Source organism: Eleutherodactylus coqui, chromosome 9, assembly GCF_035609145.1.
Source record: "Eleutherodactylus coqui strain aEleCoq1 chromosome 9, aEleCoq1.hap1, whole genome shotgun sequence".
NCBI classification, from domain to species: Eukaryota; Metazoa; Chordata; class Amphibia; order Anura; family Eleutherodactylidae; genus Eleutherodactylus; species Eleutherodactylus coqui.
The window spans coordinates 153,833,819-153,861,338 of record NC_089845.1 but is presented as its reverse complement, the minus strand read 5'-3'; the positions used below and the strand labels follow the sequence as shown (position 1 = coordinate 153,861,338).

General features: G+C 44.6%; 1 pseudogene; it reads right to left on the bottom strand.

The window, feature by feature from the left end:
- Positions 1 to 679: 679 nt before the first annotated feature.
- The window catches only part of LOC136578553 (zinc finger protein 585A-like), a 97,161-nt pseudogene continuing 70,320 nt past the window's right edge, over positions 680 to 27,520 (bottom strand).

Here is a 27,520-nt window from a genome sequence, read left to right as displayed (position 1 = left end):
CCAGCAACCCTGTGTACCTGTCATTTTCTTCTTTCTTTTGTACTGAGGATAGTCTGGACGGCTCGCCATCGGACATGCGCAATATAGATTTTCCTGCACCGTCGCTAGGCGATGCCGCAGGTCCCGCGACCGGTTTGCAATTTGAATTGCAGAACGGTTGCGGGTCTGACGGCTTCCATTGACTGCACTGGAAGCTGTCTGCGCGGAATCCAGAGAAAAATGGACCATGCTGCGATTTTTCTTCTGTGAGCAAAAATTCATTTCCGCTCGTGTGCAAGAAGAATCCATTTTCCATACCATGTTATGGATGGCATTTGCTGTGAAACCAGTGGGTGGATGGCCGCCCCAGATTCCGCAATGGAAATCCGCCCATTTTAGGTGGCCTTAGTCAGAATAACTACAGAGCGCTATTGGAGAGATGTTCTCCGGTAATCGGACAACTCTTTGAAGTCTTGCCTGATGTTTCAAACTGCATAACAAAAATGTTTTTCTGCAACTCCCCAATGCAGTTGAAGTTTTCGCTTCCGTCGTCTCTTTGCAGTGATAGGACAACCGTTTCTCTGCCCATGATCTGATGTACGGACGGGCTGACACACACAAAAAAAAGGAGACGATGTGCAAATGAACCATAAATGCACCAAATTTTATTTTGCTCAAAACGCTTGTTGCAGCATTTTACATGGCGCGCTAAACGCTATAAAATGCCTCTATTGATTTCAACGGGGCTTCTCAGATGAGCGTTCGAATGCGGTTTCTAACACCGCGTTTGTCGAGCGCTGCCTGTTCTATTTTTGGGTGTGCAAGCGTTTTTAAATGCGATGAGTCGCCCATTGAATTCAGTAGGGAGCGTTTTAAATGCTGTCAAACATCCGGATAGGGTTTTCTGAACTCCCCTGAAGCAACGCCTAGTTGGGATGTAATAGAACATCTACCTCTACCATAGCACCGTGATGCGTTACCTATTATCATCTATCTGATATTTTGCAGTATCATCAGTTATTGGGTATTTTTTGAGTATATATACCGCATCAGTATACTGTATCTTTTACAATAATTTTTCTATCTTGCCAATCATGTCCACGCGGGGCTTTTCCGGTATTTGCGCATATTAGTGCTTAACTGTTGTAAGTGTATTGGCACGCTGTCCCTTCTCCTCCTTCTAGTTTCGTACACTTCAGCATCACTCCTGTAATAAGAAACAAAAGACTTCAGCGAAGATTTATAAAACTGTCTAAAATGTAAAAAGTCTTTGTTTCCCATAGCAACCAATTCCAGGGTTTTATTTGTCAAAGACAGACTATGAAATGAAAGCTGAGCTGTGATTGGTTGCTATGAGCAGCAATGTTTTTGTTTTAGACAGTTTTATCTGTCTTTGTTTCTTCCTTACATCCACCGTACTTTACCTGAGGTGAACTGAGAGCAGGGGCTATGGAGGAAAACAGTTTGGTTGTTTCGTAGATCCGGGCGAATTCCGCCCACAAATAAAAACTGTGAAGAACACGATGGGTTAAAAATCTTGTTGTTCTTATAGCATTTCTCACATTCCAGACAGGAATATTTTTCCGCAATAGGGGAATTCTTTGAGGAGTTTCAAAATTTTTCTTGTAAGACATTTTTAACATGTACAATTCAAACAACCAACATTGCGACAACATTGTGCAAGAAAACCAATCAAAGAAGAACAATTTAATGTTCAGTATAGATTGTGTTGGATATCAGTGGGGTATACAGTCAATCACGTTTGAAGTAAACTAATATCGGCACATTACGGTATCGTCGGGTGTCCAACAATACCCGTAGTCTCTCCATTAGGTAATTATCTAGAGTCTTCCTTGGGTGAACCCAAGTCGGATGCATGTGCCATCTGTCTTAACAGACAGAGGTACATAAGGGAGGGAGGGGAAGTCTCCCAGCCCCGGCGGTGTGATTCATGTCGACACTATCAAGTCCCGACATCAATCTTGGTAGTAGGGGTAAAGAGAAAAACAAAAAGAGGATGACGGGGTGAGAAGAGAGGATTATTGGGGAGGCACCAAAGGCCCTATAAGGGCCAAGGTGGACAGGGGCATAAAAGAAGAACAATTTAAATAGCTCAACACAACTAATAAAAGCCCCATGTTCATGGGAAAATGTTATTTAAAAATCCACAAGGGTCTCCCGTGCGTGCAATCCGTGCCCATAGGTATCATTGGTCACCCGCAGGTAATTAAATACCTGCGGATGTCATTTTTCCCCAGCACGCGGATCAGCCGCAATATGCTCCATTTTCTGTGCTTTTCACGCACAGATAGCTTGCACGGCTTCCATTGAAGTCTAATGGAATCCATTCACCCCACGACACAGACAACACTGTGGCTGTGCCGCGGATCCACGGGAAAGCAGTTTAAAAAAAAAAAAGGCGCGGCACGGCCCTGGTGTCCCGAGCGCGATGCCGTGCAGAAGGAAGAAGATCCGGCCGCGACTGAGGAGAGCCCCGCAACAAACAGGTGAGTAAAATGTACTTTTGGCGTCATGGCTGTAGGCACGGGTGGAATCCGCTGCGAGATTTCACACTCAGAATCCATGCATGCCTGTGGACATGAGGTCTTACAAGTGGTTTTTCCTGATTCAACACATAATTTCACTTTTACTGCCTACTTCAGAATTACTCCCCCCTCCACGACGAGCGTCTTTAGTACTTAGTAGAGCAGCTTTAGCTGTTTGGACCTGCTGCTGATGTGATGCACAGCCAGACAGCAGCTTCTGCCAGTATTCCTGAGGGATCTTATCCCATTACTCATAGACAATGGCCACCAGGTCACTAATATTCTTGGGTTTGTGTACCGCAACCAACCAACCAAAGATTTGTAGAAGGCGGTTGTAGCCATTTAAATTGTTCTTGTTCAATTGGCTTTTCTTTACAACAGATGAAAGTTTGTAAATTTGGCAAATAAACCCCAAGCAAATCAAAACCACTATGCTCCTGTATGACTTCTCACATTTACCATGACTCGATTAATATGAAAAGCATTTCCCACACAATGAACATGAATGTCTTCTCTCCTGTGTGAATTCTCTCATGTATAACAAGTTTAAACGTTTCTGTAAAACATTTTCCACATTCTAAACAGAAATATAGCTTTTTCCCAGTGTGAATTATCTGATGTTTTACAAGACTTGATTTATCTCCAAGGAATTTCCCACATTCTGAACACTAATAGGGCTTCTCTCCTGTGTGAATTCTCTCGTGTCTAACAACATGTGATTTATATGTAAAACATTTACCACATTCTGAACAGGAGTATGGCTTCTCTCCTGTGTGAATTCTCCTATGTATAACAAGAGTTGAACTACGTGTAAAGCACTTTCCACATTCTGAACATGTAAATGGCTTCTCTCCTGTGTGAGCTCTCTCATGTTTAATAAGAGTAGATTTGTCTTTAAAACATTTCCCACATTCTGAACAGGAATACGGCCTTTCCCCTGTGTGACTTCTCCTATGTATAATAAGACATGAATTTTGTCTAAAGCACTTTCCACACTCAGAACACGCAAATGGCTTCTCTCCTGTGTGACTTCTTCTATGTATAACAAGACTTGAACTACGTGTAAAGCACTTTCCACATTCTGAACATGTAAATGGCTTCACTTGTATACGAATTCTCTCATGTCTAACAAGATGAGATCTATCTATAAAACATTTCCCACTTCCTGAACAGGAATATGGTCTCTCCCCTGTGTGACTTCTCTCATGTCTAACAAGGTAAGATTTATCTCTAAAACACTTCCCACATTCTGAACAGGAATATGGCTTCTCCCCTGTGTGACATCGCTTATGTGTAGCAAGATTTGACTTGCTGATAAAACATTTCCCACATTTTGAACATGTAAATGGCTTCTCTTCTGAGTGAGTGCTTTCATGCATAATAAGTTGTGCTTTTACTGTAAAACATTTCCCACATTCTGAACATGAATATGGTCTCTCTGTGTGAATTTGTCTGCGTTTCACTAGACTTGATTTAAATGTGAAGCATTTTCCAGATTCGGAACATGAGTGTGACCTCTCTTCTGTGTGAGTTCTCCTATGTGTAATAAGAGCTGATCTTTTTGTAAACCATTTTCCACATCCACCACACTGAAACCTTTTCGCCCTTTCCTGACCCGCACTTGTAATAGCAATCTGGGGTCGGTCAAGAGAAGGCTCTTCATGATTAGGAGGATTATATAATAGATCTGTACTGTGAAGTCCTGGATGTACATTAAGAGTAATGAGGTTCTCTTCTGAAGATTGCTGCGGGATATCTTCATCTTCTCTTTTGTAACTTGATACCAGGGCGTTCTCCTCAGAATTCTTACTGGGATTTTCTGTTAGAATTACAAAATCAATTTTTAATCCCATTTAAAAACCACAAAGTAAACAACTTTTTAACTTTCCTGCAAGGCTAGAAATATGTATTTTTTTAAAATGTGGATTAAAGAGAATCTGTCACTTCCGAAAACTCAACTATAGTAAGTATCTTAACTCTTTCTCTGCTCAGGACGTATCTCCTATGTCCATGTAGAGCACTTCAGCATCCCAGCACATACATTATGTTGACAAAAGTATTAGGATCCCCATCAATCCTACGCTATCCAGCAAAGAGGAAAGGCTTCCCCTCATCCTTGTGGGGACTAACAGTAGTTTACAGCGGGATATTTAAAATGTGCTTCTGGTTTAGCGGTGTGGCTGCTGTTCGGAATTCCCTTTGGTTGGTAGAAATCCTCCTCCTGACTTCTTCTGTCTTCTTTTCCGATCGTTGCACGCAGCTAAACTCTCTCTTTTATCAGCTGCCATAGGAGTCTATGGAAACTCCTGCGCATCAGGACCTGACCTGTCTTTGGTGCTTATCTTTTCACAGACTTTAGATGCGTGAACTTCAGTTGCTGATCCTATCTTTTTAGGCGGCTTTTTTTTTTTACACCCATGTTTCCCCCGATGGAGCCTTTGTTTTATCGCATCACAAGAACTTGCGATTTTCATGTGATGCGATGAGTTTTTAACATTGGAAAGCCATATTGTCTTTCTCGTGAGAAAATTGCAAGTGGCAGCTGTGCGTTTGTGAGAAAAAGTAGACACTTCATGAGTGAAATTGCGATATTGCTGCAATTTTCTTGCGGCGATATCGCGATTGCCCGTGTGAAAGCAGCCTTGAGAATAGGCCATGCCATGATTTTTTTCCCCCAAGTCTATGTGAAAAAACATCTATGTACATAGCCTCGTAGACTATAATAGGGCTGTGCGCTGTCCGTGGATTAACATGAACAGCACTCGGCTCCAAGTACACAAATGTACCAAAGGCCGAATTCTATCCACAACAATCCATAATAACTGATCACTAATGGACTAAGCAGTATGGAAGGTAATTCTTGTTGGCAATTAGCCAGAAATCTTTACCCGGGTCGACAGTTGGGTGAACAAACTGCACAAGTGCTGACGTCACCGCTATGGTAATTGGCGCTTGTGCAGAGCATTTAGACAGGCAGACTTCACCGCTGGATCGCAGACTTCTCGTTCTGCGCTTAATTTTCTATGTGAAGCGCTGATTAGGGAGCTTTTACACAGAATGAAAAGCCTGCGCACCAACTGACTGGAAGTCAGCAATAAGAGCCCGTGAGCCAATAGTGAGCCATCTGTATGCATTTACAATGACCGATTATCGCTCAGATTCGCTTGAACACATTTAAAAAAAAAAAAAAAAAAAAAAAAATTCATAACCAAAAGTAAACCGATACGTTTCTGTAAAATTAAAACCTGCTGATTTCACTGGCAAAACTGAAAAGAAGACGTGCCGCTATTATTCAAAGTAATTTAACCTCTTAGTGACCAATCTTTTTTTATTTTCCCCCCATTTTAAAAAAATCGTAACTCCTTTATTTATCCATCGACGTTGCTGTATGGGGCTTGTTTTTTGCGGAATGAGTTTTATTTTTCAATGCTAAAAAGGAGTAAAATGAAAAAAAATTAATTCCGCCATCTTTCAGTACCTCTTATTTCTACGGCGCACAAACTGCAACAAAAATGACCTGATAACTTTACTCTATGGGTCGGTACTATTACTACGATACCAAACTTATGATGTTGTTTTTTTTTTTTTTTTTGCTATACTACTACATTTTTCTTTTTACGAAGACTTAATTTTTAAACATTTTCTGCCGCCATCTTCTGCGTGCAATAACTTTTTTATTTTTCCATCCACACAGTTGTGCAAGAGCTCAATACTTGCGGGATGTCCTGTAGTTTGCATTAGTACCATTTTGGAATAGATAGGACCTTTTTGTTCGCTTTTTAATTGCATTTTTTTCTTAGAGACAAAATGGCCAAAAAAGTGTATTTCTGGCATTATTTTTTTTTCGGACGACGTTCACTGTGCGGGGTAAATAATGCATTACTTTCATAGATCGTACTCTTACGGACGCCGCAATATCAAACATGTATTTAGAATTTTATAATTTTAATTCTTTTAGTCTAACCAATAACCTGTAATAACACAGTTCATTACTTACAACTTAGGCCTCCTGCACACGGGCGGAAATTCGGCGGTGGGATTTCCTGCAGAATTTCCGCCTGCATAGGATTGCATTGCAAGACGCAATCCTAAGCACACAGCCGCGATTTGTCCGTGTGTGTTTTCACAAATCGCAGCATGTTCTATTTCTGTGCGGGTCTCAGTAGAGATCGGCCGGCTCCGCTCTGCGCATGCGCCGGCCGGCTGGCTGGCAGACAGCGCAAAGCAGATACGGAAGACGCCGGAAGTAGTTGAACAGCAGGCCTCTGCAGGGGCATGGGTCCGCATCCCGCTGCCAGAGTTCTCACAGCGGGATCCGACCCGGCCGTCTGCAGGCGGCCTTACTGATGGATGATCTGTAGTGTTTATGCCACATGGAAACATACTCTATATGTTACATAAACCTACCCCTATAGTGTTCAGTCAGCATCCGGGGTGTGTAAGGCTCTTATGTCCACAGGCACGCACGCATTCCAAGTGCAAAAACCCACACTGGATTCCACCCGTGTCCGCAGCCATGGACATTTTCTCACCTGTCCCGATGCGGTGCGGGTCTTCTCCATCCCGGCTGGGTCTTCTCCATCCCGGCTGGGTCTTCTCCATCCCGGCTGGGTCTTCTCCATCCCGGCTGGGTCTTCTCCATCCCGGCTGGGTCTTCTCCATCCCGGCTGGGTCTTCTCCATCCCGGCTGGGTCTTCTCCATCCCGGCTGGGTCTTCTCCATCCCGGCTGGGTCTTCTCCATCCCGGCTGGGTCTTCTTCATCCCGGCTGGGTCTTCTCCATCCCGGCTGGGTCTTCTCCATCCCGGCTGGGTCTTCTCCATCCCGGCTGGGTCTTCTCCATCCCGGCTGGGTCTTCTCCATCCCAGGCTGGGTCTTCTCCATCCCGGCTGGGTCTTCTTTTCTTCTGTATTGCGAAGTGTATGGGCAGTGCTTTTTTTTCCTCCTGCTTTCCTGCAGCTCCATGGCACATCCGCAGCATCAGCTGCAGCTGTGCCGTGAATCGGATGGCTTCCGTTGACTTCAATGGAAGCAGTCTGTGCGGGAATCCACAGAAAATAGAGGATGCTGCATTTTGATTTGCACGCCGGGAAAAAGATGACATCCGCAGGTATTTAATTACCCGAGGATGCTCAATGATTCTCTGCTGGCATATTTAACTGCGGATCGTACGCAATACAATTATGCCTGTGAACATGAGGCCTAACAGTGATTGCAAAATAGTTGTACAAAGGGCGAGTCGACTGGACTAAATTTCAGGCATATTTCCAAAAAATACAATAGGATTAAATTATTACTAGAGATGAGCGAACGTACTCGGTAAGGGCGATTTCGCAATCGAGCACCGCGATTTTCGAGTACTTCATTACTCGGGTGAAAAGTACTCGGGTGCACTGTGGGGCGGGGGGTTGCAGAGGGGAGTGGGAGGTAGCAGCGGGGAACAGGGGGGAGCCCTCTCTCTCTCCCTCTCCCCCCCACTCCCCGCTGCAACCCCCCGCTCACCCGCAGCGCACCCGAGTACTTTTCACCCGAGTAGTGAAGTACTCGAAAATCGCGGTGCTCGAAATCGCCCTTACCGAGTACGTTCGCTCATCTCTAGTTATTACCCATAATTGGAAAACCTTACGTGGCAGAAAAAAACGGATATCAGATTTGAATTTAGCACTAAAGTTACTGTAAGCCGCCTGTCTGTTTATCTGTTACAAAAATTGTGCTGCACAGTGTAATCATTCCGTGTAAATGGGTCATTGAAGAGCTCCCCCCATGGGGTAGAAGAGTTGCTCTTCTCATCTCATAGTTAGAAGTCTCGGAGCACGTAATCTCATTTCTTACAACTTTCATTTAGGTTAATGTAGCTCTAGGATAGAGCCTCGTCTCCACAAACCACCAAGTTTACTTTCCCCATTCATTATTACATACCTGCGGTAACATCTACTGGAATCTCCTCCTTCACATCTCTCATACACGGGTGATCGTCCATCATCCGCTCTTCTTCTACCTCCACTTTAATAGATCTGATATAGGGCTCCTCATCATCATCTACCTGATGGTCCTCTGGGACATCGGGATCTTCCACTGGACAGTCCTGGGAATACAGCGGACGGGGACATCTCTCCGGGGGATTTCTCCTACTGGCTCCATCTGTGGGGACACAAGCACACAGTGATGACTACATGAGGCCCTGTATATCTATATATCACACACGGCTCTCAGCACTATAAATTCCAGTCCTGAATTTTCTCCATTTGCCTTACCAAGAAATTGCAATTTCAAAATCCGAGGAGGTTCTTAGGATGCACATTTATGCTTTTTTCACACTAGCGCATAAATGGCGTGTTTTCTATGCCGGACCGTATATACGCTACCATCTCAGGCATTGGTTTTGCATCTGTTCACACAAGCGAAGACACAGTGCGCAAAAAGCATACGCGCCATAAATACGTGCTGGCGATTATACGGTGGGCAAAAAGATGGTTCTGGAACTATGTTTTGGCCCTTTTAGTTCCGTGCTCACATTCCCCATGTGAAACACTAAATGATCGCTGTTTAAACGGACCGACAAGTGAACGAGCCAGCGATGATTTTTATGCCTGCAGAAACTGAATGATTCTCGTTCGTTGTTCAGTCATTGGCTCGTGTTTAGACCGAATGATGATCATTCATTTTTGTTCGTTTGAGTGATTTTTCGAATGCTAGTCGTTCCATCTAAATGCACCTTAAGGAATCCGCACAGATCTAGTGGGGACTATTCAGTTGCAGTTCTTCGGTCGCTCACTTTCAATCAGCATGAAACTCTGCTGGATTGCTGGATCCTCGCTGAATGTAAACGTTCCCCCGCTCAGCAAGAACCCAGCGGCGATCTGCTTCTCTAGACGCTATGCACAAGTGCCAACAACCCGTCGGTGACTTCGGCGCTTGTGCTGAATGGAGTCATACAGATGAGTGCTGCTGCAAGGTTTTAAAATTTTTTTTTTTAAATCGCTGTATGTCCTATTTTTTTCATGTCCCTCGGAACGCATCTCCCATTGTTTTCAACAGGACATTCAAACCCATCGCATGCTGTGTGATGGGCACGCGAGTGCGAGGTGAAGTTTCCCATTGAAATCAATGGTAAACACCTGCGTGAAGCAAGCGCCGGGGGAATCGCAATCTCACTGAAGTGATTCAAAGGTGTTTTAACATGAAAACCGCCTTGTATCCGCAGGTAAAATGCTAGTGTGATTTCGGGCTGGGTTTCTCGGGTTAGTATCGAGCTCGCCCGTGTGAATGTAGCCTAACTCTTGCATTTCATTTAATGACACCCAACCTTACAGTCTTAGGGCTCTTTCCCACGGGCGTATACTTGCCGGCCATTTTCACGGCTGGCCGATATACGCTACGATGGGAGTAAAAACTCGTGAACAGATGGCATGGGCCCTGGCGCATACACACCGAGCCCACAATGCCGTTGGGCCTCCTCTCCCTCACTGGCTCGCCTCCTCTCTCCTCCCATCCGGCTGTGTGCAATGGGAGATGGCGGGATGGGGGCGGAGACAAGCTCCCGCCCCTTGTCTACAACCAGCAACGAGAGAGGGCGGGCCAGGGCGGTGCTTAGCTCCACCCCCTCCCATTGCACACAGCCGGAGGGGAGGAGAAAAGAGGGAGCGAGTTTAGCAGTCACGCTGCTAACTCCCTTCCTTCTTCGGACGCTGTCATTGGTTCCCATAGGAGCCCATGCAGCATCCGACGTATTCCGGCCCGAAAGATAGTTCCAGGACTATCTTCGCGGGCTAGCGTGAAAGTGCTCGGCGCTATATTGGCCCGGCTGAACGCTTTTACGCTGCGAGAATACGGCCATGTGATGTGATGCATTGGAATTCAATGCATCAGATCGTAGTGTATATCGGCCGACCGTGAAAATTGCGGCAGATATACGCTCGTGGGAAAGAGCCCTTAGGGTGCATTCACATCTCTGTTAGGTCTTTCCTCAGAATTCCATCACGGTTTCATTTTTGGAGCAGAAAAACAGAATTAAACATTTCTGTTTTCTCCCCATTGCTTTCTATGGGTTGGATTGCTATCCGTTTTCTTCCATTCCGTTACAGTGACAAATAGTGCACTGTGCAGCATAACTGGAACCTACGATGAGGCAGTGCATATACACAAATATATATTTCTCATTCATGTCATTGGGGGGGGCGCAGTGTCCATCCTCAATTGGCAGTTGCAATATACACACAGTCAAGCTAAGAAAGTGAGGTGACGCCTTCCACTTGTTATATATCCCCTGCAGGCACTCAGCTAATTAGTTTTTAGCTTAGTGACTGTAGGAGACAGACAAGCGGACGGCGGCCCTCCTAGGCCGCTCAGAGGAGGTTGACTGAGTAGCACTACTCTACGTTCGACCCCTGGACAAGGTGGGCAAACGGGCAGCCAATTCCTGCCCATTGTCTGCCCTACCTTTGAATACAAGGTGGCACGGCTGGGTTCCAGCACGTGACCTGCAGCTATAAGGTCCTGTTCAGAGAAACCTGGTTGTCCCAGGTTTCAGATTCCTGAGTACAAGAGGTCATTTTGTCTGGGTAATCAATTGAGTTCATGACCCAGCCCCCCCCCCCCAGACAGTTTTTGTGTCAAGAATACCATACATGCCATGCAAGGCCGAGGGCTTTTCTCTGGCGGTTCACCTGCTATTGCAGCAGGACGTTATAATCTTTGTCCCAGATCACCATTTCCAGGGGTTTTACTCAAACACATTCATGATCCCCCAAAAAGATAGATCAGTACAACCAGTATTAGATCTCAAAGGTCTAAATTGGTACATTAGGGTCAAACTCTTTCACATGGAATCCCTCAGAGAGGTGGTGGCATCTATGGAATAAGGGGAGTTTCTGACATTCATAGATATCAAGGATGCTTACCTCCATATTCCCATCTGTCAAGCGCATCAGCTCTTCTTCAGGTTTGCAGTGCACACACGACATTATCAGTTTGTGGCACTTCCGCTTGGGTTGGCCAATACCTCTCCGGTCTTCACTAAAGTCCAAGCCTCAGTGATGGCACTTCTCCACACCAGAAGAATAGTGGCCATCCCATATCTAGACAAAATCTTGATAAAGGCCAGTTTCAGGTGGATAGTCAATTACCACAAATCTTCCCTAATACCAGTTCAGAAGATTATTTTTCTGGGCTTGAGTTCGACATGGACCAGGCCAGAGTTTGTCTTCCGCCAACGAAGTTGTGTCCGCTTCAGGTCTGGTTGCCGTCCCTGATGACAAACAGTCCCCTTTAATTCGGCGACATTGTATGATTGTACTTGGGCTGCATGTCACCACATTCAACGTAATGCCCTTTGGCAAATTTCATGCACAGACATTAGAGTGGTTCATTCTGTCCAAGTGTGACAGGACCATAGCTTTCCATCTGGTTTCAGAATTTCCTTCGGTGGTGGTTGAGTACCCTACTGATCCGTAGCTCTTTTATGGCAGGTGTTAACAACAGATTCCAGCCTCCCAGTTTGGGTGCGTTGGGGAGGGGTGCGGGGGAAGGGCAAGGATGGACAGCTCAGGGGACGTGGGGCACACAGGAATCTGTGCTTCCCATAAACACTCCGCAGCTGTGAGCTATTCTTCGTTCCCTCCACTATTTTGACCCTCAGTTAGAAGGCCGGCTGGTGCAGATTCAACCGGACAATGCTACGGCTGTGGCATACATGAACCACCAAGGGGAAACCCGCAGCACACGGGTCATGGCAGAAGTAGATGAGATCCTCAACTGGCGGAGGTTCACCTATTGACTCTCTCGGCAATTCACATTCCTGGGGTTGACAATTGGGTGGTCGACTTCCTCATTGGAAGACGGTCGACCCAGGGGAATGGGAACTATACGCAGAGGTTTTCCAGGCGATATGTCAGAGGTGGGGCAGCCCGGACATCGACCTAATGGTGTCCAGGTTCAGCCACAAGCTTCCAGTCTTTTTATCTCCAAACCCTCTGGCTCGGCCGGTGGATGCCCTCGTGATTTCATGGAGGGACATTTGGCTGCCTTATCTTTTCCCTGATGCCGTGTCTTCTCAAAAAGATCAAGACAAAGGGTCACCCACTTATCTTGGTGGCTCCAGATTGGCCCCAACACACGTGGTAGTCAGATCTCATCAAGCTGCTGGACGATGTACCCTGGTGCCTTACACCTTGAGTCAACCTACTCTCACAGGGCCCTTTTTTCCATCCCAATTTACCTTGGCTGCATTTAACGGCATGGCGATTGAGACCGCAGTTTTAAAAGAGCGTGGTTTCTCCCAGCTGGTAATTCATACAATAATAAAGAATAGAAAGATCTTATCCTCTCGAGTTTATTATTGCATTTGGAGGTATTATTTTCATTGGTGCAAAGATCGCAGCCTGCAGCTTTTTAATTTCTCTTTATCTCGCTTCCTGGCATTTTACAGGAGGGTCTAGGTTTGGGTCTGAAGCTCATGGAAAGGGCAAGTGTCCACACTATCAATTTCTTTTTCAACATCCATTTGCAGCCAAGGTGAACATACGTACTTTTCTGAAGGGTGTTTTGCACACTGCCCCTCTTTTTCAGTCTCCAGTTCCTCCGTGGGACCATAATCTTGTGTTGGAGGCATTACAGTCACATCCGTTCGAACAATTAGGGTCAATATCTATGTGTCTTTTGACCTTCAAGGTGACCCTGTTAGTGGTAGTCAGCTTTTTACGTCAAAGTTTCTGAACTCGCAAGCCTCTTTGCTGAGCCACCCTTCACCGTGCTTTACTAGGACATGGTGGTGTTGCACCCTTCCACAAAAGTCCCTGCAGGGCTTGCCAGCAGCCTATTGCTTTCAGTGGGGCTGCAGAAGGGCCGGTCCCATTGAAAGCAATGGGAGAACATCGCAATCCTCTGTCACAGCTGTGGCAGGGGATTTTTTTACTCCCTGCGGAGAATATTTACACACACCACGGACCTGTGGTGCACACACGTCCTATCTTTTACAGGTGTGTGCATTTGCTCGCTGTAAAACAAGGACATGTGAACACACCATAGGGAACCAATTGTTCTAATAGTCGCATGGTTTTGTGCACACATAAACACGCTCGTCTGAATCCACGCTATGTCTGTGTCGTAGTCATCACTGCACACTTTCTCAAAATTTTACCAGGTGCAATCCTTTGCATCTGCTGAAGCCACCCACGGCCCGGGCGATTTTTCCAAATGGCTAGGGACCGTTCTCAGAGGTCTTGAGCAGATTTCCCGCCCCGGGGGACTGCTATGGCATGTTCCATGGTAAAGCTGTGTTCACCAATGACATGAATGAGAACCTACATATTTTTGTATTCACAGTCAAAAAAAATTCTCGTTTTTTTTTTATTAGGGGACACAACATCCACCCCATGAGGGTCATTTTTCTTTTGTTTTATTTCCCCAAGCAGGTGTTTCTCTTTGTCACACAGGTGACATATGGTATCAGGCCCTATGGGGCGCTCCTACTGCTTGTGTACAAAACTGATTAGCTGAGTAAATGCAGGGAGTATATAGCTAGTGGGAGGAGCCAATCAGCAGTTGCTATATACTCATGGTAAAGCAGTGTCCCCCAATGAACGAAACGATTTTACAGTGAATACAAAAAACCTAGGTGTACATCTGCCTCTTCTTACCTTGTGATGTAAGCGGCCGGTGGTCCTCCATCATGACCTCCTCGTACAGATCCTGGTGTCCTCCTATATACTCCCACTCCTCCATGGAGAAATAGACAGCCACATCCTGACACCTTATAGGAACCTGACAACACAATATCCAGTCATCACCCAGACCCCTCCTGTTACTGTATAATGTCCCCCATCCCCCGCAGCATCACCTCTCCTGTCAGCAGCTCCATCATCTTGTTGGTGAGCTCTAGGATCTTCTGCTCATGTATCGGGGAGGGAGGCTCTGTGATGGGGAAATGACTCCTGCTCCATCCTCCCGACTCCTGGAGATGGATGATGGGAGTCACACCGTCCCCCGATGTCTTCTTCACTATTGTGTAATCCTGTGTATGGAGAGAAATATCATCATGTACACAATAATAAGTGACGTCACATCCCCCTTTCTAGAGGATTACAATCTGCCCCCCCCCCCCGTCCACCCAAACTGCCATCATTACATTGCAAACTAAGAAATACCACTGCTAGCTTCACAGTGTGGAAGAACTCCATCACCCCATCCGGAAATGTTACTCCACATACTCCTGGAGACCTCAGCTTGCTAAGGATTTTCACCCTTATTTTGTTGTTGACTCCAATATTTGGGAGTTGTGGTATCTTCTAAGCCTCAAGACTATATTTCTGTCAATTTGCTTCCACTGTTATGAAGGTCAAGGTCAAGAATAGGGATGAGCGAGTATACTCGCTAAAGTACTACACGCTCGAGTAATGTGCTTTAGACGAGTATCTCTCTGCTCGTCCCTGAAGATTTGGGAGCTGCCGCAGCTGACAGGTGAGTTGCGGCGGGGAGCAGGGGAGAGAGGGAGAGAGAGATCTCCCCTCCGTTCCTCCCCGCAGCTCACCGCTCCGCGGCGGCCCCCGAATCTTCAGGGACGAGCAGGGAGATACTCGGCTAAGGCACATTACTCAAGCGAGTAGTGCTTTAGCGAGTATACTCGCTCATCCCTAGTCAAGAACATTCTCACATTGTTGATAACTGGCAGGGGAAATCTTATTAAAATGGTTCTGATGCCACAACTCCTGCGCTTTGGTTTCCATCATGATGTTTTTTATTATATAAATATATTCAATTACATTGGAGACCCCTCAAATGGATCAAGGGTCCGGAGGGCCGGCAATTACACATATTTGGATATATTTTTTGGTATCTCAATTGCAACAGTTGATGAGGTGGTGAGAAAGAAATGTGGTGGGGTTGAATGGTAGATGACAGGTTGTAGCCCCCCTATAATGGTGTGTGTGAGAGAGGAACAAGAGGAGGGAAAAGGGACGATATCTGACTATTAATTTAATAACTAAAGTACGGGATAAATGTAAGCAAATTTTACAACTAGATGGATTTACTATATACACCCCCTCCAGAGGAACCATAAATTGACATTGAGATTTTAGGTTGGACGGATTTTCATCGGGGGAGAAGAGGGGTAATCTTTTTGGAACAGGTACATTCTGGGGGTCTTTTTTATAGTTTTGAACAATTTCGAGAGATTTATGATGTTTCCCATAGTTTGCTGTTCAGGCCAGGTCAGTATCTGTGCTTACAGTCCAATATCCTATGTTGAGTTTCCTTAGGTGTTCTGAAGCTACGAAGGGTTAATATCTTATTCATATAGACAGATACTTTCTTACAATTTACAGCAATTCCCAATTAAGGTAACAGAAAAATTGCAAAAAGCTTTAATCCATATTAGTGAAGACAAGAGGGCCGCAGTGTTGTATCCATTTTGTTCTAGGAGCTCTAGTTTCTGAAATCTTCCTGATATAATTACCTACTTTTGTTATATTTCCTTTATTTTCCCACCAGCATTTGCTAATTGTTAGTACATATGGTACCTATCGCCACTGCTGCACATCAGACTTGGGTTGATGAAACCATGTGTAAAGACATCGAAGAGAGATGGAAGATGTTTCGGCTACTAATGTAAATAATTTCCTGCGATGAGCGTGGAGAACCAGGAACTCATGAAAGACCCGTCCCTCTCCTCCTCCTCCTCCCCCAAACTACACTCTGGCCTCTGATCCTCTTGTTCCCGGCTCTCTCCTCCTCCTCCTCCAAACTACACTCTGGCCTCTGATCCTCTTGTTCCCGACCCTCTCCTCCTCCTTCCCTCCAGACTACACTCCGGCCTCTGATCCTCTTGTTCCCGGCCCTCTCCTCCTCCTCCTCCAAACTACACTCTGGCCTCTGATCCTCTTGTTCCCGGCCCTCTCCTCCTCCTTCCCTCCAGACTACACTCAGGCCTCTGATCCTCAGTTCTCGTCCCTCCCCCACACTACACCCCGGCCTCTGATCCTCTTGTTCCCAGCCCTCTCCTCCTGGTTACTTACCCGTCTCATTACTCCTATAACATTACTGTCAGTACTTTGGTTACATGATACATAACGGACCATATTGGTGGCCGATCTTCATCTGCTGGTCAATTTGGCCCCTTTTATGCAGGACTTCCTATTACTCCCCATTATGGATTCCCTTCCCGATGACTTGGTAAATACTACAATAAAGATGATAGAAATGTAGAAAAGTTCACCTCTCCGGTCAGCAGGTAGAGGATCTCCAAGGTGAAGTCTAATATTCTTCTGGTGATCTCCTTCCTGTCCTTGGCCATCCTTGGTTGGTCATTCAGGAGAAGGAGCTGATTGGATGAGAAGATGAGAAAACGGGATGAAGTGGAGGTTGCAGAACTGCAGGAACCTTTATGAAAAAAGGAGCAGCTGTAAATTCTACAGGGACATCATCATCATTTGATATAAAGAGCTTCCAGAGGTTCTCAGACACCGTGTTAACACATGAGAACTAGTGAAGGCAGCAGCACCCTGGACACACAGACCTCTCATCCACCATGTACTACTGGAAGGGACACGTCCACAAGACAAAAGTCTAAAACCTCAAGCAGGTTGTAAACTACATACCAGAAAGATTAAGAATGAATAGAGGTACCTATTACGGTACTAGTGGGGTGCTTGGGTACGCTTGGCGCAGGGCTCCCTGATCTACACTGACGCCACTGTCCCTTTCTGGAGATAGCCCTGATGGTGGACACGTCCAGGCTGCCAACTCTGGCCCTACGCTTACTAGGGGGGACAGGCAGGGACCACAGTACCTATGCAAGAGACTACTATCCACTAGCACTGACAGGAAAGGCAGATGACAAGAACCAACATGAAACAATACAAACAGAACAGAGGCAGAAGGTAAGGCCTGGCTGATAACAGCGAGGTCTAGCGAACAAGCTGACAAAAGCAGGATACAAACAGAGGGCACTGAAAACTGAACAACAGAACAATAATCGGCAACTCCCAGGCAGCATGAGCTGGATCTTATAGGGAGGCAGAAGGAGACTATGTTAACCCTGGCTCGTCTGAACAGAACAAGGTGTGCTGGCAAAATTAACTATGAGCTGACAGGCGTAACAGTACCAATACATTTCCTACACATTTTGAGCCTGCTGGCTCTTACTAATGGCATACAAACAGAATTACTAGCCATTTAGAATATGACAGACCTATCATAGAGATAATATATAAATTAGACACACCTCCAAAATTAACCCCTAAGAACCATAACAAAAATACACACGTTAATTCAAGTACAGACGACTCACTTTGAAATTCATTCCATTTTGGTGTTGTGTTTTATGACATCCCTTGTTTTATCTTTTATCTGTGATCAAAAAATTATGGGGCTTTTAATTTCTTCTGTGCCAGAGACGTAGCTTTATGTTGCTGTGACTATTGCTGAAGACAGCACTACTTCCATTGGCATGAGACTATTCATTTGTATTTGCAATGTTTATTTTCTACACATTTTTAAATATACTAATAATTAAAAAATCTTAATCTAATCTTTACCTTTTAATTTATTGTTCCCACAGGAGACTGCCCCCTATGTCCAAGAATATAACTACTATAATGCTGCCCCCTATGTACAAGAATATAACTACAATAATACTGCCCCTATGTCCAAGAATATAACTACTATAATACTGCCCCCTATGTACAAGAATATAACTACTATAATACTGCCCCCTATGTACAAGAATATAACTACTATAATACTGCCCCCTATGTACAAGAATATAACTACTATAATACTGCCCCTATGTACAAGAATATAACTACTATAATGCTGCCCCCTATGTACAAGAATATAACTACAATAATACTGCCCCTATGTACAAGAATATAACTACTATAATACTGCCCCCTATGTACAAGAATATAACTACTATAATGCTGCCCCCTATGTACAAGAATATAACTACTATAATGCTGCCCCCTATGTACAAGAATATAACTACTATAATGCTGCCCCCTATGTACAAGAATATAACTACTATAATGCTGCCCCCTATGTACAAGAATATAACTACAATAATGCTGCCCCCTATGTACAAGAATATAACTACTATAATACTGCCCCCTATGTACAAGAATATAACTACTATAATACTGCCCCCTATGTACAAGAATATAACTACTATAATACTGCCCCCTATGTACAAGAATATAACTACTATAATACTGCCCCCTATGTACAAGAATATAACTACTATAATACTGCCCCCTATGTACAAGAATATAACTACTATAATACTGCCCCCTATGTACAAGAATATAACTACTATAATACTGCCCCCTATGTACAAGAATATAACTACTATAATACTGCCCCCTATGTACAAGAATATAACTACTATAATACTGCCCCCTATGTACAAGAATATAACTACTATAATACTGCCCCTTATGTACAAGAATATAACTACTATAATACTGCCCCCTATGTACAAGAATATAACTACTATAATACTGCCCCCTATGTACAAGAATATAACTACTATAATACTGCCCCCTATGTACAAGAATATAACTACTATAATACTGCCCTCTATGTACAAGAATATAACTACTATAATACTGCCCTCTATGTACAAGAATATAACTACTATAATACTGCCCTCTATGTACAAGAATATAACTACTATAATACTGCCCCCTGTGTACAAGAATATAACTACTATAATACTGCCCCCTGTGTACAAGAATATAACTACTATAATACTGCCCCCTGTGTACAAGAATATAACTACTATAATACTGCCCCCTATGTACAAGAATATAACTACTATAATACTGCCCCCTATGTACAAGAATATAACTACTATAATACTGCCCTCTATGTACAAGAATATAACTACTATAATACTGCCCCCTATGTACAAGAATATAACTACTATAATACTGCCCCCTGTGTACAAGAATATAACTACTATAATACTGCCCCCTATGTACAAGAATATAACTACTATAATACTGCCCTCTATGTACAAGAATATAACTACTATAATACTGCCCCCTATGTACAAGAATATAACTACTATAATACTGCCCCCTGGGTACAAGAATATAACTACTATAATACTGCCCCCTATGTACAAGAATATAACTACTATAATACTGCCCCCTATGTACAAGAATATAACTACTATAATACTGCCCTCTATGTCCAAGAATATAACTACTATAATACTGCCCCCTATGTCCAAGAATATAACTACTATAATACTGCCCTCTATGTACAAGAATATAACTACTATAATACTGCTCCTATGTACAAGAATATAACTACTATAATACGCCCCCTATGTACAAGAATATAACTACTATAATACTGCCCCGTGTACAAGAATATAACTACTATAATACTGCCCCCTGTGTACAAGAATATAACTACTATAATACTGCCCCCTGTGTACAAGAATATAACTACTATAATACTGCTCCTATGTACAAGAATATAACTACTATAATACTGCTCCCTATGTACAAGAATACAACTACTATAATACTGCTCCTATGTACAAGAATATAACTACTATAATACTGCCCCCTGTGTACAAGAATATAACTACTATAATACTGCCCCCTATGTACAAAAATATAACTACTATAATACTGCTCCTATGTACAAGAATATAACTACTATAATACGCCCCCTATGTACAAGAATATAACTACTATAATACTGCCCCGTGTACAAGAATATAACTACTATAATACTGCCCCCTGTGTACAAGAATATAACTACTATAATACTGCCCCGTGTACAAGAATATAACTACTATAATACTGCCCCTATGTACAAGAATATAACTACTATAATACTGCTCCCTATGTACAAGAATACAACTACTATAATACTGCTCCTATGTACAAGAATATAACTACTATAATACTGCCCCCTGTGTACAAGAATATAACTACTATAATACTGCCCCCTATGTACAAAAATATAACTACTATAATACTGCTCCTATGTACAAGAATATAACTACTATAATACTGCCCCCTGTGTACAAAAATATAACTACTATAATACTGCTCCTATGTACAAGAATATAACTACTATAATACTGCCCCCTATGTACAAGAATATAACTACTATAATACTGCTCCTATGTACAAGAATATAACTACTATAATACTGCCCCCTGTGTACAAGAATATAACTACTATAATACTGCCCCCTATGTACAAAAATATAACTACTATAATACTGCTCCTATGTACAAGAATATAACTACTATAATACTGCCCCCTGTGTACAAAAATATAACTACTATAATACTGCTCCTATGTACAAGAATATAACTACTATAATACTGCCCCCTATGTACAAGAATATAACTACTATAATACTGCCTCCTATGTACAAGAATATAACTACTATAATACTGCCCCCTGTGTACAAGAATATAACTACTATAATACTGCCCCCTGTGTACAAGAATATAACTACTATAATACTGCCCCCTGTGTACAAGAATATAACTACTATAATACTGCCTCTTATGTCCGGAGGAAGAGGGGAGCATATAATCTGCAGTGGTATTTTTCTGCCATCCCTCCAATCTGTTAGTTCCGGCTGTGGTTTTTAGCCATCCAAAATGGCCAATGCAATCTTCAGACTACAGTGCATTTGTAATCTGAGACTACTAATGCACTACACCTGCTCAATGATTGGCCAGAGCGGGTCATGTGATCTGCAGTGGCTAATCAGAGAGCAGTGCAGAGTATGCATTAGGTAGTTAAAAAATTACTGTAGTCATCTTGGATGGCCAAAAGCAGAGCCTGAAACTGGCAGATCAGAGGGGCGGCCAAGAAGAATAAGGAAGGGGGGGGGGGGGGGGGGCTTCATACGAACAGATTTTAATTGCGGAAACAGTGATCGCTGTCCGTGCGGTAGATCAGAAGTAAAACGCGTGCATTCAAAGGAATGTTTTTTTCAATTTTTTATTCACACTCACGGATGCGAATTGTATATTCTGCGATTGGAAGAAAATCGCAGCATGCTTTATGTTAGAGCGGATTTTGCGCGGATGGCCCCAATTGAAGTCAATGGATGCAAGTGTTCTGTCGCCCATACGCAATTAACTTGTGTATGAGTGGTGGAAACGCTCATAGCTTTAGAGGAAAATAGATAGAAAAGCCAGGGTGTCGGCTGGAGAGGAGCGAAGACCTTCTGCTGCTGAAATCCGCATGCGGAATCTGACCCGTTGATGTGAGCACCACCTAACTGCAGGCGATTTGCCCCCCCTAACCCCAAGACACGGATCAACAACCCTGCTGGTTATTTAATAGGGTACACTGTTACTACTCAGGCCGCTCTGCACGTGGCTGCAGACCTCAAGCTGACTCGGTGTGTATTTACACGTGGTGGAAATATTATGGAATGTCCACAGTAAAAAAATACAATGGGGGCGTGGCTTGGCGGGGGAGAAGAGCAGACGCATGCACCAGCGCTCCTCCACAGCCTGCAGCTAAAAGCGGCAAATCGAGGGGGCAACAGCGACAAGAGGAGCTTGAAACCCCGGCGATTCGTCTCCCCTTAACAGGAGGAACAGATTGAGCTGTCTCGCGGCCGAATCCGCGGCAGTCTGATTTTCGGCCTGCGGGCGGGCCTGAAGCCGCGGGCTTGGGTTCGGGAGGCGCCGCGACCGGAAGTGGGGAGAATGGGTCGCGAGGTACCTCCGCTCAGCAGAAACCTTCTGGGGGAGACCCAAGGCACCCAGAGAGAAGGCTTACCCCGCTTACCAAGCAGAGAGAGGAAGGAGAGGACCAGGCGGAGGGAGGACCCGAGCTCCTCACAGTCAGAGTGGGAGCAGAACAAAAGAAAAGAGACGGTAAGCCTCAAAAGGCTAGCGGGGGTAGACATAAAGGGACCCAGAGGTGGGGGAAAAGAGTCCAAGGCAGCGGCGGCAATAACGGAAAGGAGGTTCCCCCCCCCCCCCCGCATCTACCACACCACAGCAGGGTCAGAGTCCCCAACAGACCCAGAGGACCCAGCCAGAGACTTAGCTGGTACTCAGCGTGAGGGGAGGACTCCTTCCCCCCCACAATACATCATTAAAGGACTGACTACGCACGGGGCAAATAGGCCCCGGGGGACCCCTGAAACAGGCCATGTTACGGAGGAAAATAAGGGCTGAGAAAGGGGAGGCCCGAGCCCTGATCCAAGTGCAGGCCACCATAGACTGATTAAAGGCGCCCGCAATATAAGGTGCATCCAACCACCCATAAGTCGCAGAAGCGGCAGATTCAGGGCACAGCAGAGCAGAAATAACCTAGCCCAATTTGAACGACCCCAAACCCCCGGACCACGGATTCAGACGGGGAGACCCACAATATCTCTGCACAATAACCTCACACTTTGGGGACAGATGGAAGACCCCCAAAACAGCAGCAAATAACCCTGATGCAAGACGGGATACCCCCCTGCCCGCAAACAAAGCTAAACAGGAGGCCTCACTCTAACCAAAACAATTTGATGACCCTTATGCCCCAACGCATCTCAGCTATTTCCAATACGAAACAATACAGATCCCAACCTCGAGCCAAGAAACAAGCCCCCACTCAACGCTTAAGCAGAACTAGACACAACGGAGAATGAATCCCTAATATCTGCTGCATCGGTACATTTGCACTATGCTATAAGATAATTGGATCAAGAGTCACTAGCACCCTTTGTCAATCTCATTCAGCCACCAAAAAGTATGACTAAAACCAAAGCTAAAACAACGAAGACCCCATCCTTAGGCACTCTATTAAATATGTTTGCATCCGAGTCTCAAACGGACCCTCCCTCCCCCACAGCGTCCAGAAGCCCCTCAGAAATCGCCGCAGAAGAAGACACGTTAGAAACCAGACAGGACACCGCAGACCATTCCACAGAGCTCTCGGCAGCAGTGAAGGACTTCACTGACCAGATCCGGGACCTGGGGCAGAGAACCGAAAAACTAGAGAGGAAAACGGAAGACATAATCGAGGTTATAGAAACAGACCAAGGCTATGTGGCAGAGTTAGAAACTAAAATAGACCAGCTGGAGACCAAATTTGAAGACCTCGAAAATAGATCCCGCCGATCCAAGATCGGAATTCGGGGACTCCCAGAATCGATCACAGCCCTGAAGAAAACTGTGATCAACCTCTTTTCGGCAATCCTACCCCCAGATCGACCAAGCATCACTTAGAATTGACCGAATTCATAGAGCGCTGGCCAAGCCCCCGAACCCGGAGATGCCCAGGGATGTGGTGCTCAAGTTGCACTATAGTGAGGTGTGAGATCAGCTCCTGACAGCAGTCAGAAATCTCGCCCCACTACCGGGGATGTCTTCTACTGTTCAATTATATGCGGACATTGCCCCATCAACACTGGCAAAAAGGAGAGCCTTCCGGCCAACTACGCAGGCCTTGATTGCGGCCAATGTCAGATACAAATGGGCATTCCCCTTCGCGCTCCTTTTCTAAAACCAGGGCAGATCATATGCAGCGAAAACCCTGAAGGAGGCCTACGAAGCCCTAGAGAGAGCACAGATACAAGTAGAAAGACCACAAGAGACCGGACGCCCTCGGCGAACCTGGATCACACCACACCCGATACAGAACAGACCCGGACCTCGAGACCGAAGAGCGAGGAGCAGCGGGCCCAATTTGTTCTGAATATAGCACAAACTAACTGAACTGGACGCTTTGGACTCGTCTCTCCACCCTCCCCTACACCCAGGCGAGATGGAGAGAGGTGAGAAGGGGGATGGTTGGGAGAGGAGAGGGAGAGGAAAAGGAAGAGAAAAAGAAACAAACAAAAAAAAAAACTATGATCGGGACATACTAGTGGAGGAATGGAGGAGCAACCCCAGGGGATTAAACTGCGGGGGGCGTCCCCCCTCAGAAATGATGCAAATTGATCGCACTGCTTAAGAAAAAAGAAGAGGAAAAAGTTTCTATTTTCTTAATTTTTTTTATATATACTCTTTCCCTTTCTTTTTCCTTTCTCTCTATATGGTGCTCAGTTCCGTGATGGTTTACAAGTTGTTGAGTTATTCAGAGATGGACGATTCGCCGAAAGGCGAGACTAATCCACTCTCTGGCCAAAAGGGTCCTAGGACCCCAATTAACCACAAGTTGCTAAAGGACACACTGGCCCCCCATACCCATGGGGGAAAGGCTGTCTTGTTTGATTGTTTGTATGTTAATAATTTTTGAATTAAGATCACAGGTCATCACTCATGAAATTGGTCAGACTGGAGGACAGAGGTACGGAAAGAAGGCCTCGAGGAAAATACCAAAGCATGCTTAGACCAGGCCATCAAATGGTATGTCTAATTTCCCATAACGTGAGGGGATTTAACTCCCTGAGCAAAAGGAGAAAAGCCCTTATGACATACGCCAAACACAAACCACACCTAATATGCATCCAGGAGACACATTTCTCCCACACCTCAGCACCCAGATACATTACCCGCAATTACACAAGAACCTTCACATCCACAGCTAGCAAGAAACATAGAGGGGTTATGGCATTAATACACAATTCATTCCCTCTCCAGGAAATACAATCAGAAAGTGACCAAGAGGGAAAATACTGCCTTACATGGGGTATTTTACAGGACCAACCAATTCTAATAATCAACATGTACGCCCCCTCAAAAAATCCCTAGCCCACGTTGCGATTAGTAGCGAACCAACTAAATAGATTTCCACAACACAAGATACTGTGGGCAGGAGACTTTAATTTCCCCTTCCACGGGACACTTGACAGGTCAAGTAACACCCCAGATAGATTTTCAGCTAAGCAGAGAAAAGACTGGGAAACCAAATTAGAGCACCACAGATTGGCAGACTGTTGGAGAGAGGTCCGCGGAAAAGATAGAGGATACATTTTTTTCTCTACATCTAGTCAGACATACTCAAGGCTCGACTATGTTCTGATTTCAACATCACTCTTACCCCAACTCGTGACCACCAGGCACTACCCGTGTGCATGGTCCGACCACGACTTGGTACTCTGCGAGATAGAATTAGGTAAAACCACTAAGAATATCTATAGATGGAGGCTGAATGAGGCACTATTGAAAGACCCAACAAGCTCAAGCAAAATCTCGAGACAAATCACAGAATTCTTCGAACTTAATAAAGGCCCAGAAGCCAAACCGCAATGGGTCTGGCTTTCCTACAAAGCATACATACGTGGCCGATTAATTCAGCTCTCCTCCGAAAAAAAAGAAGGAAAAATCTAAAGCTCTCCAAGCACTAGAGAGAAGGCTATTTCTCTTGGGGAATCTCAATCAGCGAAACCCATCTCGAGCAACCACAAAAGAAATTAGAGACACCAAACTACAACTAAATATCATACTATCAGAAAAAGTAGAGCGGGCACTACAATGGACCAAATACAAATACTACAAATTTGCAAACAAACCGGATAAACTGCTAGCTGCAAAATTCCGTGACACACAGAGACTCAACTCAGTATTTAAACTCTATACCCCTCATTACACTACGACAACCAACCCAACCAAAATTTATGATACATTTGCCAGCTTCTATACTTCCCTGTACCAGGAACACAAAGGGGGGGTGAAAACCAAAGAGAGGAATTCATGGATTCACTGCCACTGCCTAGCATCTCTCAAGAGCAAAGGGAGTCACTAAACACCGCCATCATGGATGAGGACATAGCTGAGGTAATAGATAATTTAAAACCAGGGAAAGCCCCAGGCCCAGATGGCCTTACAGCCATATACTATAAAAAATACAAAGATTCCCTGATTGGACCACTAAGGGAAATGTATCGAACCATAATGGAAGGACAAGTCCCACCAGCAGAGTTTCTCAACTCAAATCTAACGGTAATACCTAAAGCAAACAAAGACCCGCTATCCCCGAAAAATTATAGACCGATATCACTGCTAAATATAGACTATAACATTTTCACCAGCATCCTAGCAAAACGACTGAATTATTTTCTTCCAAAATTAGTACATAAAGATCAAGTAGGCCTTATCCCACAAAGGCAAGCGCCGGATAATATCAGAAAAGTATTAAACATTATAGACCAAGTACAAAGAAACAATAGCCCACTAACCCTGCTGGCCCTTGACATCGAAAAGGCGTTTGACTCCCTATCATGGGACTATCTGTTTACCATGCTAAAACATATGGGTTTTGAAGGGGAATCCCTACAGGCGATAAAATCTTTATACTCCCTACCCTCTACCTTACTAAAACTACCAACTATAAAGGAAACGCCAATCCCAATGAAGAGGGGCGCCCGGCAGGGATGTCCCCTTTCACCGGCACTCTTTGCATTTGCCATGGAGCCATTAGCGATAGCTATAAGAAAAAATCCAAACATAAAAGGAGTCACTCTCGGGGATAACGAATACAAATTAAATCTGTTTGCAGACGATCACAATTACCCAACCCTTAACAACATTACCAAACTTAATGAACCTATTGGAAAAATGGGCGACCATGACGGGGTTAAAAGTAAATGCGGACAAGAGCAACATAACCCACATAAACACACCTCCTTCCTTAACAAAATTAATAGACCTGAACTTCGGCTTCAGACAACAACCACAATACATCCCGTACTTGGGAATCAACCTGACCCCCTCATTATCCACCCTATACAAGTGGAATTACCCGCCACTAATAAAGAAACTATCTGTGGAATTGGAAAAGTGGGATGACCCAATGCTCTCGTGGGTAGGCAGGATACACGCGGTGAAGATGAATACCCTGCCCCGGATACTATATCTATTTCGAACCCTACCCATCCCTATCCCGCCTGAGGCTCTGAATAATTTTCAGAAACTCATCTTTAAGTTCATCTGGGCCAAAAAACGACCCAGAATAAAAAAACAGGGTTATGTATTACCACAAGAGACAAGGAGGCCTCTCTGTACCCAACTTGAAGAAATATTACTTAGCAGCAAGACTAGCGCAATGGATAGAGACCATGGGGGGG